Source organism: Pristis pectinata, chromosome 1 (genome assembly GCF_009764475.1).
Source record: "Pristis pectinata isolate sPriPec2 chromosome 1, sPriPec2.1.pri, whole genome shotgun sequence".
Lineage (NCBI taxonomy): Eukaryota > Metazoa > Chordata > Chondrichthyes > Rhinopristiformes > Pristidae > Pristis > Pristis pectinata.
In genome coordinates, this window is record NC_067405.1 from 3,994,284 (window position 1) to 4,015,405 (window position 21,122).

Consider the following 21,122-nt stretch of genomic DNA (forward strand, 5'->3'; position numbering starts at 1 on the left):
TACGAGGATGTTGCCAGGACCGGCAGGAGAGGTTGGACAGGCTAGGTCTTTATTCCTTGGAACGTAGGAGAATGACGGGTAGAGAAGTGTTTAAAATTATGAGAACCGTGATAAGGTGGACGGTAACAGTCTTTTCCCCAGGGTGAGGGTGGGTATATGGAACGAGCTGCCAGAGGGAGTGGGTGAGGCAGGTACAACAGGGTCATTTAAGAAGCACTTGGATAGGTACATGGAGGGGCGGGGCTTAGAGGGATATGGGCCGAACGCAGGAAATTGGGACTAGCGGGGTGGGCACGGTGGTCAGCATGGACTGGTTGGGCTGAAGGGCCTGTATCCCCGCTGTATGCTCTATGACTCAAATCTACAATATTCCGGGAGAAGAAAAAGCAGCAGACGTAACCCTTCCTCGTAATCTAATGCTTGGGAAACTAGAAGTAAGCAGTGCCTCTTCCTCGCCTTTCCACACTACAACCACACACGTCTGCACGCAGCTCTGGTGCTGGGGGCAGTGGCACAGTAAATAAAGCCACTGCCTCACAGCATCAGTGACCGAGGTTCAATCCCGACCTTATGTAAGACATTGGTGAGGTCTCACTTTGGGTACTGTGTACAGTTTTGGTCACCCTGTTATAGGAAAGACGTTATTAAACTAGAAAGAGTGCAGAAAAGATTTACCAGGATGTTGCCTGGACTTGGGGGCCTGGGTTACAAGGAGAGGTTGTGTAGACGAGGACTTTATTCCCTGGAACGTAGGAGATTGAGGGGTGACCTGATAGAGGCGTATAAGATCATGAGGGCCACAGACAGGGTGAAAACACACAGTCTTTTTCCCAGGGAGGGGTTGCTAAAAACAAGAGGGCATAGGTTTAAGATCAGAGGCGAGAGATTTAAAAGGGAAGTCAGGGGCAGCTTCTTCGCACAAAGGGTGGTGCGTATTTGGAATGAGCTGCCAGAAATAGTGGTTGAGGCGGGCACATCAGCAACGTTTAAAGGCTGACTAGATAAGTCCATGGATGGGAGAGGTTTATAGGGCTCCGGGCCAAACGTGGGCAGATGGGACCAGCTCGCTGAGCAACACAGTCAGCATGGATGAGTTGGGCTGAAGGGCCTGTTTCCATCCTGTAAGTCTCTATGACGATGACTCTCGTGCTATCTGTTCTACCAGTCACCTAATCATTAGGGGCAATTTACAGCGGACAATTCACCTACCAACCCACACATCTTTGGGATGTGGGAAGAAACCGGAGAACCCGGGGAGACCATGTAAACTCCACGCACACAGCACCCTAGGCAGGATCGAACCAGGGTCCCTGGGGCTGTGAGGCAGCAGCTCTACCAGCTGTGCTACTGTGCCGCCCTATTTGGGGAGCTTTTGTCATTGGGGAGGATGGTGGAGGATGGAGAGCCTGAGATGGGCTGGCTATCGGTGAGACCAACTGGTTAGACCTTGACAGAGCGTTAGTGGTGGACTCAAGTCATGGTTGAATTACTGGACCAACACCCCGAGACCTTGGGTAATGACTCAAGAGCAAGAGTTCAAATCCCACCACAGCACCTGAAGAGTTTAAATTCAGTTGATTAACTTAATCTCAAAGGATTATCTTTGCCAACAATGACTGTGAAACTATTGTACTGTGGTCTTATCTAATGCCCTTTAGGGATGTTTATAAAGGTTGTCCTCGGGTTACTAAAGCCTGATTTATGGACACTCTTACATATGAATGAGCTCCCAGGCACGGTACGGTAGCGCAGCAGTTATCGTAACGCTATTACAGTGCCAGCGACCCGGGTTCAATTCCTGCAGCTGTCTGTAAGGAGTTTGTACGTTCTCCCCGTGTCTGCGTGGGTTTCCTCCCAGTGCTCCGGTTTCCTCCCACATTCTAAAAGACGTATGAGTTAGGGAGTTGTGGGCGTGCTATGTTGGCGCCAGAAGTGTGTAAACACTTGCAGGCTACCCCCCAGAACACTCTACACAAAAGAAGCATTTCACTTTCTGTTTCGATGTACATGTGACTAATAAAGACATCTTATCTTATAATATCATTAAATTCAGAAGTTCATTCCCAAAAATGGCAGATCTAGTTCCCTCTCTCCTCTATGAGGAATTGTTCTTACGTGCTTTAGATGCCATTCATTACAACACTGTGGAGATGTGGTTACCATAGCAAGTGATTTTTGCAAATTTTCTGACTTATGGAAGTCTGGAAAAATGGAACCCGCTCATTACCAGGAGACTGTCTGTATGCCATTTTACCTGCTCAGACCTGAATGCAACTCCACACTCATGTGATGTGGTCCAAAATGCCCATCGCAAGTGGCAAACCACTGAGTTCGATGTTTCTCAGGGGGTGGACACTGTTAAATCCCACTTTACTGGTGACGCTCACATTCTGTGGTGGGGTTGTGTAAAAGCATGCCCACCTTCACCCAGTCGGAGAAGCTCGCAGTGCAGCCAACTCACCAGGTGCTTAAATATACGTTCAAAGCTGCAAGGAAGGAGGGGCTGGCAAGCCAGGACAATGCTTATTAACCAGCCCCAAGGGACAGAAGTTCCCAGGAGTCTGATCACCCCACAGTCCGTTCCTCCGGTACACACTCTCCCATCAAAGCCAGTCCCCACAGCATGCTACCTCTTCCATCTGACTGCCAGAAGGTACATTTAATAATCTCCCCTTTTGGAGATTTTAACCAAACATTCAGCTGTTGCAATATTACCTTTCAGCTATCAAGTTAATTATGCGCTAGAAAGGACAAAGCGAGAGAGAGAGAGAGAGAGAGAGAGTGTGTGTGTGATCGCATGAGAGAGAGAAAGTGCACGCAAGCGGGTACAAAACTTTCTAAATGCCATGAAATCAGTGCCACAAAAAGAGTTAAAAATTAGAGATTAAATTTAACTAACTTAAAATTGGGGGGTTTCAGCATTTCAAAAGTTGCTGCACAGAAACAGGACACTAGAATACTTCACAGCGTTCTCTTCCTTTCTCTCCCTTGAGTTTATCCACTTTCCCGATAACAATCCCCTCTTCTCCCCCCCCAATCCTTCCATATGGGAGCAAGTTCCACAACTTCATTCTCTGGAGAAAGAGGCTTCTGCTGAATCCTCAGCCGGATTCACCAGCGGCTGTCTTAATTTTTAATCCTCTCCACAAGTAAACTCAGCTTCTCTGACAGCAGCTGTGCCCTTGACTTCAGTCCCACATGGCAATGCCCCCCCCCACATCCCAACAACCACCCCGATAAACAAACAATTCCACACGAGAATCCGAACAGAGTGGGAGAGTGTTCCAACCTACCTTAAAAATGTGAACAAAAATAGCTCTCGATCCAACCTCTTCAAAACTCGGCTCCTTGTAATTCAACAGAGAAAAATGATTAGGTTCTACTGTTGCAAAGACTTCTTTTGGTGTGCCACTCAACAAGACCGAACCCAGCCCAGAAGAAACCCAACTATTTAAAAACTTGGCTCCTCCCTTCAAATCTTTCCTTAAGTCAAGGAAAATTTTCCATCTCAAAAGACTAAGGCACTGACGCAGAACTCCTGATATAATCCCTTGCCCAACGTCGCCCAAACTTGTGTGTTTCTGACCTAAATGGCTTCTGCATCAATGCCAAGAAAGCCCTTGTGCTAACCAACATTGAGGGCCCTTGCCTGGTGGGAGCCCTGATGAAGAGTCATTGACCTAAAACCTCAACCTGTTTCCCTCTTCACAGATATTGCCTGATCTGTTGAGTATCCCCAAGAGAGAGACAGAGAGAGAGAGACAGAGAGAGAGGGAGAGGGAGAGAGAGAGTGTGTGTGTGTGTGTGTGTGTGTGTGTGTGGGGGGGGGGGGGGGCGGCAGTAATAGAGTCACAGAGCAATACAGCACAGATGAAGGCCCCTCGGCCCAACCAGTCCATGCCGATCACAGTGCCCACCCAACTCGTCCCAATTTCCTGAGTTTGGCCCATATCCCTCCAAGCCCCGCCCCTCCATGTACCTATCCAAGTGCTTCTTAAATGATACTCTTGTACCTGCCTCACCCACTTCCTCTGGCAGCTCGTTCCATACACTCACCGCCCTCTGCGTGAAAAAGTTGCCCCTCAGCTCCCTTTTAAATCTTTCCCCTCTCACCCTAAACCTTTGCCCCCTAGTTTTGGTCTCCCCTACCCTGGGGAAAAGTCTGTTACCATCTACCCCTATGTCCCTCGTAATTTGAAACACTTCTATAAGGTCGCCCCTCATTCTCCTACATTCCAAGGAATAAAGACCCAGCCTGGCCAACCTCTCCCTATAACTCAGGCCCTTGAGTCCTGGCAGCATCCTCGTAAATCTTTTCCGCACTCTTTCCAGTTTAACCGTGTCTTTCCCATAGAAACAAAGGATTGCAGATGCTGGAATCTAGATGAAAAAAACAAGATGCTGGAGACACTCAGCAGGCCAGGCAGCATCCGTGGAGAAAAACAGGCGGTCAACGGTTCCGGTCAGAAATGTTGATCGTCTGTTTTTCTCCAAGGATGCTGCCTGGCCTGCTGAGTGTCTCCAGCATCTTGCTGTTCTTTTCATCACGTCTTTCCTATAACAGGGTGACCAAAACTGTACAAGTGCGGCCTCACCAACAACTTACACAACTGTAACATAATGTCCCAACTCTTATACTCACTGCCCTGATGTAATGGGACTATTGGGATTGCCCTGGGAACTGCCATGGACTTGATGGACCAGCTAGTCTCTTTCTATATCGTAAAAGTATGAGAATGCATGCACAGCAAGAGTTCATAAACTGTGTAAATCTTTGAAAATTCTCTGCCCCCGAGTGTGATGCATTGTTATTCATTCATTTTTCCAAGGCCAGCATTTATTGCCAATCCCTGTTTGCCCCTGAGAAGACTGAGGTGAGCCATCTCCTTGAACTAGAGTCCTGGTGAAGGTGATCCCACAGTGCTGTTGGGAAGGAATGGCGGTTTATTGCAAATTGGTAAATTAATTTATTACTGTCACTTGTACCGAGGTACAGTGAAAAACTTGTCTTGCATACTGATCGTACAGGTCAATTCATTACAACAGTGCACTGAGGTAGTACAGGGTTAAAAACAATAACAGAATGCAGAATAAAGTGTTACAGTTACAGAGGAAGTGCAGTGCAGGCAGACAATAAGGTGCAAGGTCATAACGAGGTAGATTGTGAGGTCAAGAGTCCATTTTATCGTACTAGGGAACCATTCAATAGTCTTATAACAGCGGGATAGAAGCTGTCCTTGAGCCTGATGGTACGTGCTCTCAGGCTTTTGTATCTTTTGGAAACTATCAAAGAATATGGGAATAGGCCGGAACAGTTGAGCTGATGTGGGTCAGACATTGGCAAAACAGCCTCAACTGACCAAATATTAACGACATTTTAAAGGTACTTGGACAGGTACATGGATAGGAAAGGTTTAGAGGGATAATGGGCCAAACACAGGCAAATGGGACTAGCTTAGATGGGCACCTTGGTCAGCATGGACCAGTTGGGCCGAAGGGCCTGTTTCCGTTCTGTGTGACTCTATGACCCTAAATATCCCACTTCTGGTCAAACAGTTCTGGTTTTGTGACACTGTGATCAGACAATTGTATTGAGGGTTAATATTGGTCAGAGTACAAGGGGAGATGTGTCCTACTCTTCCTGAAAATAGTGCTGTGAATCCTGCCAGGCAGAGATGGAAGATAGATCATAGAACATAGAACATGGAACACAGCAGGACAGGCCCTTCAGCCCATGATGTTGTGCCAAACTAATTAAACTAATGAAGCCTAACTAAACTAATCCCTTCTGCCTGCACTCAGTCCATATCCCTCAATTCCCTGCACATTCATGTGCCTATCTAGGATCCTCTTAAATATCGTATCTGCCTCCACCACCACCCCCGGCAGCGCATTCCAGGCACCTACACATTGTGTAAAACAAAATTTCCCCACACATCTCTTTTGAACTTTACCCCCCTCACCTTAAATGTGTGCCCTCTGGACATTAGACAAGATGGGGCAATGTTTTTATGATGTGGACATTGCTGGCAATGCCAACATTACTGGTCAATCCCTAAATGCCCCTATACTGAGGGGACGATTAGGAGTCAACCAGGTTGGTTGGTCTGCAGTCACATACAGGCCAGACTTCCTCCCCTGAAGGACTTTAGTGAACGACACAGATTTTTAATCACAATTCTGTAGTTTCGTGGTCAACATAATTTTTAAAAATTCAGATTTATTTAACTACTTGATTCTAAATTCAGTGGTGCAGACCTATAGCTACTGATCCAGTAACATCTTCATTGTGCTACTGCAGCCTAGATAACAAGTGACATTGGTGATCACCTGTCAGAAGTATTTCATTGGCTGTAAAAGTGTTTTGGGATGTCCTGGGTATGTGAAAAGTTGAAGAGATGCAGGTTCCTTCTGACCACGTAATAAGGGCTACGTTGAGCAGTCTTGGACCATCCTCGACAGTGAGGGAACAAGGGAGATGATGTACGTTCATGAATAACAAGAAGGTGTCACCAGTGGTGCAGTTCCAGTGACTCCGGTTCAATCCTGACCTTCGCTGCTGTGTGGAGTTTGTACGTTCTCCCTGTAAAGGCATGAGCCCAGCACACTGATGTAATCCTGAAGAAGGCACGCCAGTGCCTTGACATTTTTTTTTAAAGTTTTAGGAGATTTGGCATGTCACCAAATTTTCTATCTAACTGGAAATATCCTGACTGGTTGCATCATGGTCTGGTATGGCAATTCCAATGCACACAAACGCAAGAGGGCGCAGAGAGTGGTGGACACAGCCCGGTCCATCACGGGGACACCCTTCCCCACCACTGACAGCATCTACAGGAGGCACTGTCTCAAGATGGCGGCATTTGTCATCGAGGTCCCCCACCATTCGGGTCACGCCCTCTTCTCGCTGCTACTGTCGGGCAGGAGGTACAGAAGCCTGAAGTCCCACACCACCAGGTTCAGGAACAGCTACTTTCCTACAACCATCAGGTTCTTGAACCGACCTGCACAACCCTAACCCTACCTCAGCAACGGAACACTACGGACCACCTTTTGCACTACTGTGGACTTGTCTCTGTTTATTTGTACAAAAAAGGCGGAGTACAAAGTTAATGGCAGGATTCTGGGTAGTATGGAGGAGCAGAGGGATCTAGGGGTCCATATCCACAGATCCCTGAAAGTTGCCTCACAGGTGGATAGGGTAGTTAAGAAAGCTCATGGAATGTTAGCTTTCATAAGTCGAGGGATTGAGTTTAAGAGCCACGAGGTAATGATGCAGCTTTACAAAACTCTGGTTAGACCACACTTAGAGTACTGTGTCCAGTTCTGGTCACCTCATTATAGGAAGGATGTGGAGGCGTTGGAAAGGGTGCAGAGGAGATTTACCAGGATGCTGCCTGGTTTAGAGAGTATGCATTATGAGGAGAGACTAAGGGAGCTAGGGCTTTACTCTTTGGAGAGAAGGAGGATGAGAGGAGACATGATAGAGGTGTACAAAATATTAAGAGGAATAGATAGAGTGGACAGCCAACACCTCTTTCCCGGGGCACCAATGCTCAATACAAGAGGGCATGGCTTTAAAGTAATGGGTGGGAAGTTCAAGGGAGATATCAGAGGGAGGTTTTTTACCCAGAGAGTGGTTGGGGCATGGAATGCGCTGCCTGTGGCGGTGGTGGAGGCAGGTACACTGGTAAAATTCAAGAGATTACTAGATAAGCATATGGAGGAATTTAAAATAGGGGGATATGTGGGAGGAAGGGGTTAGATAGTCTTAGGCGAGGTTTAAAGGTTGGCACAACATTGTGGGCCGAAGGGCCTGTATTGCGCTGTAATGTTTTAAGATTCTATTTTGGAAAATGGTCTTGCTTTTGCACAGCCTTTTTTTCCACTGGATGGTATAATTTTGTGTATCGTTTATGTTCTGTGTGTTGCCTGTACCTACGGGTCTGTGATGCTGCTGCAAGTTTTGCATTGTACCTGTACCTCACCGTACTTGTGCACATGATAATAAACTTGACTTGGTGCTCACTTTCCTCCCGCATCCCAAAGACACGTGGGTCGGTGGGTTAACTGGCCGCTGTAAAGTAACCCTAGTGTGTAGGTGAGTGGTAGGATCTGAGGGGAGTAGCTGGGAACGTGGGGACAAAAGGTTAGTGGGAAATGGGATTGCTCTGTGAGCTGGCATAGATTCAAAGGGCTAAACTGTTCCTTCTACGGAAAGATGGATAATTCAAATGGCCAAATCAACTTCCCAGGATATGGGCAGGTGTCACTGACACAGCCCTGGAATCTCACAACAATGGATGCAGTCTGATTCTCCTGAAAGCAGGTTGAAGGTGGGGCAGGAAGTGAAAAGGCTCAACATGCCCAATCCAGTAATCAGCCGTGGGCAAGGGTCTGTCACAACAGTGGCTGCTGATGGTTCATGAAAGGATTCGGATCATTCGACACACAAATGTAATCTCCAACAGGTCCCGGCACGAACACTGCCAATAACACCTTACACAACTCTGCACACAGCTTAGTCATGGCAGCCAAGACAGTCGTCAAGGGAATCAATGTAGGAAAGAGTTGCTGAGGTAAAACAACATCTCGGATCTCAGTGAATGGGGGAAACGGGCGCGAGGGGTCCATTGGCTTGCTCCGACTTCCGTTTCCACGTTCTTAACCACAGATAAACAGTTGATGTTGGGACCTCCCTCCCTGTTCCCACACTGACCTGTCTGTCTTTGGCCTCCTTGGCAGACACGGTAGTGTAGCGATTAGTGTAACGCTATTACAGCGCCAGTGACCCGGTTCAATTCCAGCCGCTGTCGTAAGGAGTTTGTACGTTCTCCCCGTGTCTGCGTGGGTTTCCTCCGGGTGCTCCGGTTTCCTCCCACATTCTAAAGACGTACGGGTTAGGAAGTTGTGGGCATGCTATGTTGGCGCCGGAAGCGTGGCGACACTTGCGGGCTGCCCCCAGAACACTCCACGCAAAAGATGCATCTCACTGTGTGCTTCGATGTACATGTGACTAATAAAGGTATCTTATCTTATCTTGTCCACTGTCAAGTTGAGGCTAAATGCAAACTAGAGGAACAGCACCTCATATTCTGCCTGGGCAGTCTCCAATCCGGCGGCATGAACGTCATTCTCCAACTTCTCATCTGTTCCCCCTCTTGTCCCTGTACTCTCCTCACCTGTGATCCACCTCACCCCCCCATCACCCACACACCTCTCCCACTGGTTCCCCTCCCCCTATTCCGTGCTCCACCTTCCCCTCCTGTCAGATTCCATCATCTGCAGCCCTTCGCCACTTCCACCCGTCACCTCCCAGCCTCTAACGCAAACCCCTCCCCCACCTGCCCATCGCACCTCCTCACCTGGATCCACCTATCACCTGGCAGTTCTTGCCTCACCTTCCATCTCATGTCTTTATACCGGCTATCTCTCCTCTATCTTCCAGTCCAGATAAAGGTCTCAACACAAAACATCGACTTCAAAGCATTTTTTGGGCCAATATCTTCAGAGGAAGCTATTGGAAAACTCAGCGGGTCAGGCAGCATCTGCATCTGGACTGATGAAGGGTCTCGGCCTGAGACGTCAACTGTCCATTTCCCTCCACAGATGCTGCCCGACTCCAGAGTTTTGCATGTTGCTCCAGATCCCAGTGTCCGCGGGTCTCTTGTCTCTCGATGTTGGGGCCTTGTCTGAGCAAACATCACATCATCCCTCAGGTGAATAGGGTCACTTCACCTGCACACTTTCCTCCACCCGTATTTGTTTGTTTCTCTCTCCACAGATGCTGCTCAACCTGCAGTATATTTTCACAGTTTCCGTAGAAGCCTCTCTGGTTCACATCTGTCGTTCAAGGAATGGAATCTCCTGTCCTTATCCAGTCTGGCCTGTATTGACCCAGACCCAATGTCAATTTCTTGAAATGGCCAAGCAAGCTACTCATAGAGAGATACAGCACGGAAACAGGCCAACATATTCATGCTGGCCATCACCCATCCACTTACACCAATCCTACACTAATCCCATTTTATTCTCCCCACCATCCCATCGAATTCCCCCAGATGCTACCCCTCACCCACACACCATGGGCAATTAGCAGCTGTCCAAGATACTGGTGAGATCACACTTGTGTGCAGTCTGGTTGCCTAGCTTAGAAAGCAGCAAACTCATCACCAAACTCCCAGACCTGGGACGCAACACTTCCTTCTGCAACGGGATCCTTGACTTTCTGACCAACAGACCGCAATCAGTGAGGATAGGTAGCAATACCTCCAGCACCATTACTCTTAACACTGGTTCCCCACAAGGCTGCATCCTCAGCCCTCTACTCGACTCCCTATACACTCATGACTGCGTGGCCAGATTCCATTCTAACTCCATCTACAAGTTTGCAGATGATACCACCATAGTGGGCCGTATCCCAAATAACAATGAGTCAGAGTACAGGAAGGAGATAGAGAGCCTAGTGACGTGGTATCATGACAACAACCTTTCCCTCAATGTCAGCAAAACAAAAGAGCTGCTCATTGACTTCAGGAAAGGGGGCAGTGTACATGCACCTGTCTACATCAATGGTGCTGAGGTCAAGAGGGTGGAAAGCTTCAAGTTCCTTGGAGTGAATGTCACCAACAGCCTGTCCTGGTCCAACTAGGTAGACTCTACAGCCAAGAAAGTTCACCAGTGCCTCTACTTCCTCAGGAGGCTAAAGAAATTTGGCATATCCCCGTCAACCCTCAAGAATTTTACCAATGCACCATAGGAAGTATGCTATCTGGATGCATCACGGCTTGGTACAGCAACTGCTCTGCCCAGGACCGCAAGAAACTGCAGAGAGTTGTGGACACAGCTCAGCACGTCACGGAAACCAGCCTCCGCTCCAGACTCTGCCTAGACTTCCCGCTGCCTCAATAAAGCAGCCAAAGACCCCACCCACCCCGGGCATTCTCTCTTCTCCTCCCTCCCATCAGGCAGAAGATACAAAAGTCTGAAAGCACGTACCACCAGGTTCAAGGACAGCTTCTATCCCGCTGTTATAAGACTATTGAACAGTTCCCTAGTACGATAAGATGAACTCTTGAACTCACAATCTATCTCATCATGACCTTGCACCCTATTGTCTGCCTGCACTGCACTTTCTCTGTAACTGTAACACTTTATTCTGCATTCCGTTATTGTTTTCCCTTGTACTACCTCGATGCACTGTATAATGAATTGATCTGTATGAACATTATGCAAGACAAGTTTTTCACTGTACCTCAGTACATGTGACAATAATAAATCAATTCCAATTCCAATGTCATTAAGCAGAATAGATTCACAAATATGTTACTGGGACTGGAGGACTTGAGCTATAGGGAGGGACTGGACCGGCCGGGACTGTTTTCCCTGGAATGAAGGAGGCTGAGGGGTGACCTTATAGAGGTTTATAAAATCATGAGGGGTGTAGATAGGGTGAATGGTCACAGTCTTTCCCAGGGTAGGGGAGTCCAAAACTAGAGGGCACTGGTTTAAGGTGAGAGGGGAAAGATTTAAAGGGGACCCGAGGGGCAGTTTTTCCACACAGGGTGGTGGGTATATGGAACGAGCTGCCAGAGGAATTGGTAGAGACAGGTACAATTACAACCTTTAAAAGATGTTTAGACAGCTACATGGATAGGAAAGGTTTAAAGGGTTCTGGGCAAAACACAGGCAAATGGGACTAGCTCAGGTCAGCATGCACGGTTTGGGCCAAAGGGCCTGTTTTCATGCTGTTTGACTCCATGAACCTAGAACCTACTAGCCTTTGGGAATGTGGGAGGAAATCCACGTGGTCACAGGGAGAGCGTGCAAACTCCACACAGACAGCACTGGAGGTCAGGATCAAACTCGGGTCTCTGGAGCTGTGAGGCAGTGGTTCAACAGCTGCACCGCCACACTAGAGAAGTAATGTTGGTCTGCCAGCGATTGCCATGTTCCATGAATAAGCTGAGATGAATTTGGTGCAGTTTGTGACCAAGGTTTTGTTCTCTCTGTTGGGGAGAGAGAAGATCAAGGCCTCTGACTTCCAAATGACCCCAGCTGAACTGCCTGTGCATGGGTGTGAATCTGTTAAGTCTACGTGAGTCTGCACACAGATACGAAGGAGAATATCTTGCCTCTTCTGTGAGGCAGCTAGCTCAACAGGGTGCTTCCCTTGTACAACATGAGTCAGTGTGTCAAAGGTCCTCTATCTTGCTGGCATCAGTTGATGAATGGTGGTAGTAAGAAATTACTCACCAAATCCAACTCTGAAAAACAACCAAATGTTGAACAGCTCTGCTCAGAACCTACTATCACACTTAACTATTACACAAGGAAATAGGAGCAGGAGGAGGCCACTCAGCCACTCAAGCCTGCCCCCGCCATTTGATATGATCACAGCTGATCTATGCTGGCCTCAACTCCTCTTCTGCACCAGTTCCCCACAGCCCTCAATTCCCAAAACTTATCTGCCTCCTCTTTAAAGCACCCCAGTGATCCAGTCTCCACAACCTCTCCGGAGATTCACCAGCATCTGAGAGAAGAAATTCCTACACTGACCACCTGTATTGTGGAGGGTCGGAATACACACCACTGCCAATCAAGTTTTGGCCCCGCCCCGCCCCGCCCCACCCCACCCCACCCCGCCCCACCCCACCCCACCCCACCCATCAGTGCACACCTGACCACTGGCCCCTTTAATTACCTTTGTACTTGGCCTTGGGCCATTGGCCTTTGTAAATTACCTGGGCTGGACCCCCCAGCCTTCCAGCACTATAAAGGTCGCCATGTGTACTCAGCTCCCCCTCTTTGCCGTCTTTGAGGGACCACCCTGCTTCACTCCAGGCTGAGAACCGTGGAACGGCGCTGGAGAGATCGTTGGTGAGGTGTGCACTGTTAAAGAGTTGGGAGTGTTTTATAGTTAGTGTCCCTGGTAGCATAGAGCCATTCCTGCACTGTCAAGGCGTGGCGGGTATCATATTGTTTTTCCTTGATTGTGTGTGCCTAGTTTGTTGTGTGTGCCTAGTTTGTTGTGTGTGTGTGTGATTCCCATTATCATTTTCCCGCGCTTGTCTTTTGTAAATAAATCATCCACCGCCAGACTGTGTTCAGGGTCCTTGCTTTTGAGACCACCACCCACCATCTCCCCCCACCCCCCCCACCGCCCCCAAACCTGTTTCCTCACTCATAACGCCACCTCCTAATCCTGCAACCACGTCCCCTTCTTCGTGTCTCCCCCACTGATGAAAATATCTCAACACCTACGCAGTCAAGCCCTCTTAGGATCTTATATGTTGGAATAAGATCAGCCCTCATTCTTCTAAACTCCAAACAATACAGATCTACTTTCTTTCAAACACAGGAGGTCATTCAGCCCATCATGTACCTGCAGGCTCTCAGCACATCAGCCACATCCTCCCTCTCCTCATGCCCCTGTAGCTCTGCAATTTATTCGCTCACACACTCACAGAGCTTCACTCTGTGTCTGACCCTGGGAGTGTGTGATGGGACAGTGTAGAGGGAGCTTCACTCTGTCTGACCCAGGGAGTGTGTAATAGGAATTGGGAGTGTGTGATGGGACTCTTGACCTCTCAATCTACCTCGTTATGGCCCTTAGACCTTATTGTCTGCCTGCACTGCACTTTCTCTGTAACTATGACACTTTACTCTGCATTCTGTTATTGTTTTCCCTTGTACTACCTCAATGCACTGTAATGAATTGACCTGTACGAACAGTATGCAAGACAAGTTTTTCTCTGTACCTCGTTACAAGTGACAATAATAAACCAATACCAATTTATTCTGAAATAGGGGAAACTGCCACCTGTGGAACAGTGTGATGTTCTCTTAGGAAAAGCCATAACATTGATTGTTTACCTGCAATTGTGGAAGTTGTTACGACAGAGATCACGTTGAGACCTGTTGGGAGATTGCATTTATAGAACAGAGAACAGTACAGCACAGAACAGGCCCTTCCGCCCACAATGTTGTGCCGACATAGCTAACCCCTCCTACCTACAGAATGCCCACATCCCTCCATTTTCCTCTCAGTCATGTGCCCATCCAAGCCCCTCAAGAGCCCCCAATGAGTTTCCTTCCACCACCCTATCAGGCAACACATTCCAAGCATCCACCACTCTCTCAGTAAAAAACGTACCCCTCACATCTGTTCTGAACCCACCCCCTCTCACATTAAATGCATGCCCTCTGGTATTGGATCGCTCAATAATGGGAAAAAGATATTGCTTGTCCACCCTATCTATGCCCCTCATAATTTTATACACTTCCAACAGATCACCCCTCAGCCTTCACTGCTCCAGAGAAAAGAGCCCAAGTTTGTCCAGCCTCTCCTGATAGCACATGCCCTCTAATCCAGGCAGCATCCTAGTAAACCTCCTCTGCACCATCCCTAAAGCCTCGACATCTTTCCTGTAATGGAGCATTTGTCCTAAATCCCAAGCAACCTGGAGACCTGAGATCAAATCCAGTACAATTTACTCTGTGAAATTTTAAATTAATACAGTAAAACTCCGATAATCTGCTTTCTGATTGTTCTGGCTTACTGGGTCCCCGTTAACAGTGGAACCACATCTCCCACTCTGTTTAAACTCACTGGGGACCTGCTCATGCTCCTCTGAAGCTCACCGGAATCCCATTCCCAATCTCCCTTGAAACTCTCAGGGTCCCCATTCCCCCTTTCCCTTGGAGCTGCCTGTGGCCCCACTCCCATTTTATACTCGGTTGGTTCTGCTCCACTCATGTCCTTTAAACTTACTGGGCTTGCTGTTGCTAAATTTATCCTTCACCCCCCTCCACAGCCTTCCCATCTTCCTGAAGTGTGGCCCAGTACTGGACACAATCCTCCAGCTGTGGTCGAACCAGTCGTTTACAAAGGTTCACTGCAACTTAAGAAGGTTGAAGAGTAACAAAGGGCTGCTGATGCTGGAATCTAGATGAGAAACACGATGATGCTGGAGGGACTCAGCAGGCCAGGCAGCATCCGTGGAGAAAAGCAGGCGGTCAACGTTTGGGGTCAGGACCCTTCAGGACTGAAGATAGGAAAAGGGGAAGCCCAATATATAGGAGGGAAAAGCAGAGCAGCGATAGGTGGACAAAAGGGGAGGCAGGGTGGGCACAGGGAGGCGATAGGTAGATGCAGGTAAGAGATAGTGATGGGCAGGTGTGGGGGAGGAGGGGAGAGCAGATCCACCGGGGGATGGGTCAAAGGTAAGGAGAGAGGTAAAAAAGGGCTAGGAAAGGGAAGAAGGGAAGCACGGTGGGGGGGGGGGGGTGTGGTTGTGGCGAAGGGGTGTGGGAGAATTCAATGTTCATGCCGTCAGGCTGCAAGGTTCCAAGATGGAAAATGAGGTGCTGTTCCTCCAGTTTGCGCTTGGAATTCTCCCAGCAGTGGAGGAGGCCGAGGACTGACATATCAGTGATAGTGTGGGAGGGGGAGTTGAAGTGACTGGCGACGGGGAGATGCAGATTGTGGTTACAGAGCGCAGGTGTTCTGCGAAATGGTCATCTAGTCTGCGTTTTGTCTCACCAATGTAGAGGAGGTCACGCTTGGAGCAGGGTGTGGCCATTCGGCCCATCAGATCTACTCCACCATTCAATATGATCTTGGCTGATCTTCCACTTCAGTTCCCTGTTCTCCCCATATCCCTTCATCGCTGCAGCCTTAAGAAATATCTGGTCACTCCATTACAGGAAGGATGTGGAGGCCTTGCAGAGGGTGCAGAAGAGGTTCACCAGGATTAGAGGGCATGTGCTACAAGTAGAGGTTGGACAAACTTGGGTTGTCTTCTCTGGAGCGGCGAAGGCTGAGGGGAGACCTGGCAGGAGTTTATAAGATTGAGAGGCATAGATAGAGTAGTCAGCTGGTATCAAGAGCAGGACAGTATCAAGTGTATTTAAGAGCAGGGAGGTTATGCTGCAACTGTACAGGGTACTGGTGAGCCTGCACCTGGAGTACTGTGTGCCGTTCTGGTCTCCTTACTTGAGGAAAGATATACTAGCTTTGGGGGTGGTGCAGAGGAGGTTCACCAGGTTGATTCTGGAGATGAGGGGGTTAGCCATTGAGGAGAGATTGAGTCGCCTGGGACTATACTCACTGAAATTCTGAAGAATGAGAGGGGATCTTATAGAAACATATAAAATTATGAAAGGGATAGACAAGATAGAGGCAGGAACGTTGTTTCCACTGGTAGGTGAGACTAGAACTAGGGGACATAACCTCAAGATTCAGAGGAGTAGATTTAGGACGGAGATGAGGAGATTCCACAGATTCACTACTTTTCCCAGAGTAGTGAATCTGTGGAATCCTCTGCCAAGGGAAGCAGTAGAGGGGACCTCATTAAATATATTTAAGACACAGTTAGACAGATTTCTGCATAGTAGAACTGCAGAGTGAAACTAAGGGTTATGGGGGAAAGACAGGTAGGTGGATCTGAGGCCACGGCCAGATCAGCCATGATCTCATTGAAAGGCGGAGCAGGCTCAACGGGCCAGAGGGCCGACTTCTGCTCCTATTTCTTATCTTTTTTCCATGGTCGAAATGCAAGCAGGCAGCAGCCCTGAGTCCAACGGAACAGCCACCAAGCAGAACCATCTCAACTTTGCTCAGGAGAAGGAAGGCGCCTGTTCCGAGGAAGCAGGTGAATCTGATGGTTGAGGGCGAGTCGGACACATGGGGCTGGAAGGTGGTGGGGGGGCTTCCCTCGAGTTAGAAGTAGGGATCTGAGGAGACTACTCACCACCACCACGTTACATCTGGCGTTCCTGCTGCACAGCTGGAAGTGGGGTGTTTCTGCCAGTGGGAGAGACTTGAACAAGGGGACAGGATTAGGGGGTCGGTCATTTGAAACTGAGGTGCGTAGAAACTTCTCACTGAGGGTGGTGAACCTCTGGAACTCTCTGCCCCCAGGGGTAGTGGAGGATGGATCATTAGAAGTGTTTAAGGTGGAGCCAGATAGATTTATGACAGGTTGAGGGCTGTGGGGAACTGGCACAGAAGAGGAGATGAGGCCAGTGTAGATCAGCCATGATCATACTGAATGGTGGGGCAGGCTTGAGGGCCCGAGTGGCCTACTCCTATTTTCTTGTGGACACGAGACTGCAGATGCCATCTAGCTTCCTGACAGAAGTTTAGAAGATTATGAGAGGCATAGATAGAGTAGGCAGTCAGTGTAGAAAATTCAAATACTAGAGGACATGCATTTAAGGAGAGAGGGAAAAGTTTAAAGGGGATGTGCAAGCAATTTCTGTTTTTTTCCCCAAAGAGTGGTGGGTACTTGGAACAGGCTGCTGGGGCGGTGGTGGACGCAGATATGATAGTGGTGTTTAAGAGGCTATTAGATACATGAGTATGCAGGGAATGGAGAGATATGGATCATATGCAGGCAGAAGGGATTTACTTTAAATCGGGATCAGGTTCAGCACAGACATGGTGGGCCGGAGGGCCTGTTCCTGTGCTGTACTGTTCTCCGTTCTCTCTCTCCTGCACCCTCCAGCTCTGGCCAAACCAGCTGTTTACAAAGGTTCACCGTGACTGAAGAACATTGAATATCAGAAAAGGATTCGGCCCTTCAGACATGCTCCACCATTCAACGCGATCTTGGCTGATCATCCACTATTCCCATCTTCTCTTGTTCATCCCATTAGGAAATATATCCTACCTCTTCCTTCAATATATTTAAAGACTTGGCCATCCTCCACATGTCTAGACTGTTTGAATTTTATAGATCTGAGATCTCCCCTCATTCTTCTAAACTCCAGTCAATAAAGGCCTAACTGACCCAATCTCACTTCACATATCAGTCCTTCCATCCCAGAGATCTTTCCAGTAAACCTTTGTTGAACTCCCTCAATGGTAAGAACATATTTCCTCAGATAAGGAGACCAAAACTGCATGCAAAATTTGCAAAGTTCCAGATGTGGATCTATCCTGGGCCCGACAGATTGATGCAATCACAAAGAAGGCACGCCAGCAGCTCTACTTCATTAGGAGTTTGGGAAGATTTGGTACGTCGCCAAAGACTTGCAAATTTCTACTGATGTACGGTGGAGACCATTCTGAGTGGTTGTATCACTGCCTGGATTGGAGGCCCCAATGCACAGGGTCACAAGAAGCTGCAGAGGGTCGTAGACTCGGCCAGCTCCATCACGGGTACAACCCTCCCCACCATCGAGGACATCTTCAAGAGGTGGTGCGTCAAGAAGGCGGCATCCGTCAATAAGGACCATTGGAGTGGAGGTACAGGAGCCTGAAGACCCACACTCAACGATTCAGGAACAGCTTCTTCCCGTCCGCAATCATTCTGAACAGTCCATGAACACTACCTTGTTATTCCTTCTGTGCACTATTTATTTTAGTAATTTATACTAATTTTATGTCTTGCACCGTACAAAACAACACATTTCATGTCATACAAGTCAGTGATAATAAACCTGATTCTGATTACCTGAAGAAGACCAATTTATTCACACATTGTTTCCCATCGGACAACCATCTCTCATTCCCTGTCAGTATTATTGTTGGTCCTACAGAATTTAATCTTGTACACTTCCTCTTGTGCAGGACCTTATGTGAAAGTCCAAATACACCTGGTTCTTCCTTGCCCTGTCAACAAGTGGATTTGTTAAGTGCAAGTTCCCTCTCATAAGCCCATGATGACTTTGTCTAATGCCGTTAAATGATCCTAAGTGTCATGGAGCTGTATGACATCGAATCAGGCTCAATGTGTCTATGCCGACTATCATGCGTCTCCATGCTAATCCCATTTGCCTGCATTAATTCCATTCACATCTTTCCCTCATGATACCCATTATAAATACCGACACACTACCTGGCACATCCTGTAAATACAGACCCGCTCCCCAGGACCCCCTGTAAATACAGCAACATGCAGTCTGGAATAGCCTAGGGGCAATCAGCTGGGTGAGAAACTCGATTGGGACCATCTCTCCCCTCTCTGCTCCTCCACACCACCCTGTACTGAGCAGCAAGCAGTAGCTCAGAAATCCAGACAATAAAAAACAAACCCACTCTCTAAGTTACTGGAATTGTCCAATGGTGGAAGGCACTTTAAATGCCTGCACAGTTTCAAACTAACTGTCAGGTTCTTAAGGCTCAAGTATCCCTCCTTGAGGAAAACACAGCCCACTTACGCTGCACCAAGGGAATATTAGAAGATTATTTCCCCTCACAACATGTTATTCTTTTAAAGGATTCCTCGCTCTGCTCTTCACCCCATCAGCAGTGTGCAGACAGAGCTTAGAGTCGTTACGGAGAATTACAATGACTCAGAGTTAACAGAAACAGGCCCTTTGGCCCAACTCCCCCATGTTGTCCAAGGGAGGAGGTACAGGAGCCTGAAGACCTAAATACAATGTTTCAGGAACAGCTTCTTCCCCTCCGCCATCAGATTTCTGAACGGTCCATGAACCCCACTTCGTTAGACCTTTCTTTTTGCACTATTTATTTTGTTCTGTAATTTATAAACTTTTACATCTTGCACTGCACTGCTGCTGCAAAACAACAAATTTCACGTCATATGTCAGTGATAATAAACCTGATTCTGAGTTACCGATCTATGCTAATCCCATTTCCCCACATTTGGCCCACATCCCTCTGAACCTTTCCTATCCCCATACCTGTCCAAATGTTTTTTAAATGTTGTAATTGTACCCACCTCAACCACTTCCTCTGGCAGCTCGTTCCATATATCATAGAACATAGAAAGTACAACGCAGTACGGGCCCTTCAGCCCACAATGTTGTGTTGACCTATATAAACTTTATCCATGATCAATCTAACCCTTCCCTCCTACACAACCCATAACCCTCCACTTTTCTTACATCTATGTGCCTATCTAAGAGTCCTTTAAATGTCCCCATTGTATCAGCCTCTACCACCACCCCCGGCAGTGAGTTCCAGGCACCCACCACTCTCTGTGTAAAGAACCAACCTCTGACATCTCCCCTAAACTTTCCTCCGCTCACCTCAAACTGATGTTCTCTGGTATTGGCCATTGCTGCCCTGGGGAAAAGGTGCTGGCTGTCCACTCTATCTATGCCCCTCATAATCTTATACACCACTATCAAGTTACCTCTCATCCTGCGTCGCTCCAGACAGAAAAGCCCTAGCTCGCTCAACCTTTCCTCATAAAACATGTTCTCTAATCCAGGCAGCATCCTGGTAAATCTCCTCTGCACCCTCTCTAAAGCTTCCACATCCTTCCTATAATGAGGCGACCAGAACCGAACACAATACTCCAAGTGTGGTCTGACCAGAGTTCTACAGAGCTGTAACATCACCTCGCGGCTCTTGAACCCATTCCCCCAACTAATGAAGGCCAACACACCAAACATCTTCTTAACAACTCTACAACTTGCGCGGCAACTTTGAAGGGTCTATGGACTTGGACCCCAAAATCCCTCTGTTCTTCCATACTGCTAAGAATCCTGCCATTAACCTTGTATTCTGCCTTCAAGTTCGTCCTTCCAAACTGTATCACTTCACACTTTTCCGGATTGAACTCCATCTGCCCCTCAGGTCCCCTTTAAATCTTTCACCTCACTCCTTAAACCTATGCCCTCTAGTTTTAGACTCCTCTACCCTGTGTCCATCCACCCTATCTATGCCCCTGGTGATTTTATAAACCTCTATTAGGTCACCCCTCAGCCTCCTTCACTTCAGGGAAAACAGCCCCAGCCTGTCCAGCCACTCCTTGTAACTCCAGCCCTCCGGTCCCAGCAACAGTCCTGTGAATCTTTTCTGCACGCTTTCTAGTTGTGGAGCTGTAGCTGCAGTGTGTGTAAGAGGGAACAGAGAGCTTCTCAAGGGCTGTACACCGGCTCATTATCGGGAGTCTGCAAGTCTGCGGAACCCGAGCTCAGTCACGTCCACCCTCCCCCTCCTCTCAAAAGAGGCCCCCGAATTCCTCCAGCCCAAGTCATTACCAGGAGGCAGGATTCCTTCAGCGAACAATAATCTGACTTTCATGGTACATTTCAGCTTCCCGCTCACTAACTGAAGGAGTACGCAGGATACGTAGCACAGAATTAGGCCCTTCAGCCCGAGCGGCGTATGCTTCCCTCAAGCTTCCTCCTCTCCCCTCCTC

General features: G+C 48.1%; 1 protein-coding gene across 4 annotated transcripts in view; it reads right to left on the minus strand.

Annotated features, from left to right (window-relative positions):
• The window catches only part of LOC127569747 (gap junction gamma-1 protein-like), a 49,539-nt gene that overhangs the window by 14,731 nt on the left and 13,686 nt on the right, over window positions 1-21,122 (minus strand). Inside the window, exons 2-4 of one of the 4 annotated variants that reach the window (XM_052014606.1) lie at window positions 13,876-13,917; window positions 12,704-12,891; window positions 3,294-3,347 (exon numbers count right to left, since the gene is read on the minus strand). The gene's annotated coding sequence lies outside the window, so the exon portion shown is untranslated. Of the gene's footprint in view, window positions 1-3,293; window positions 3,432-12,703; window positions 12,892-13,875; window positions 13,918-21,122 lie in introns of those variants that run through there. The other 3 variants (XM_052014596.1, XM_052014616.1, XM_052014586.1) reach the window with 3 other exon arrangements.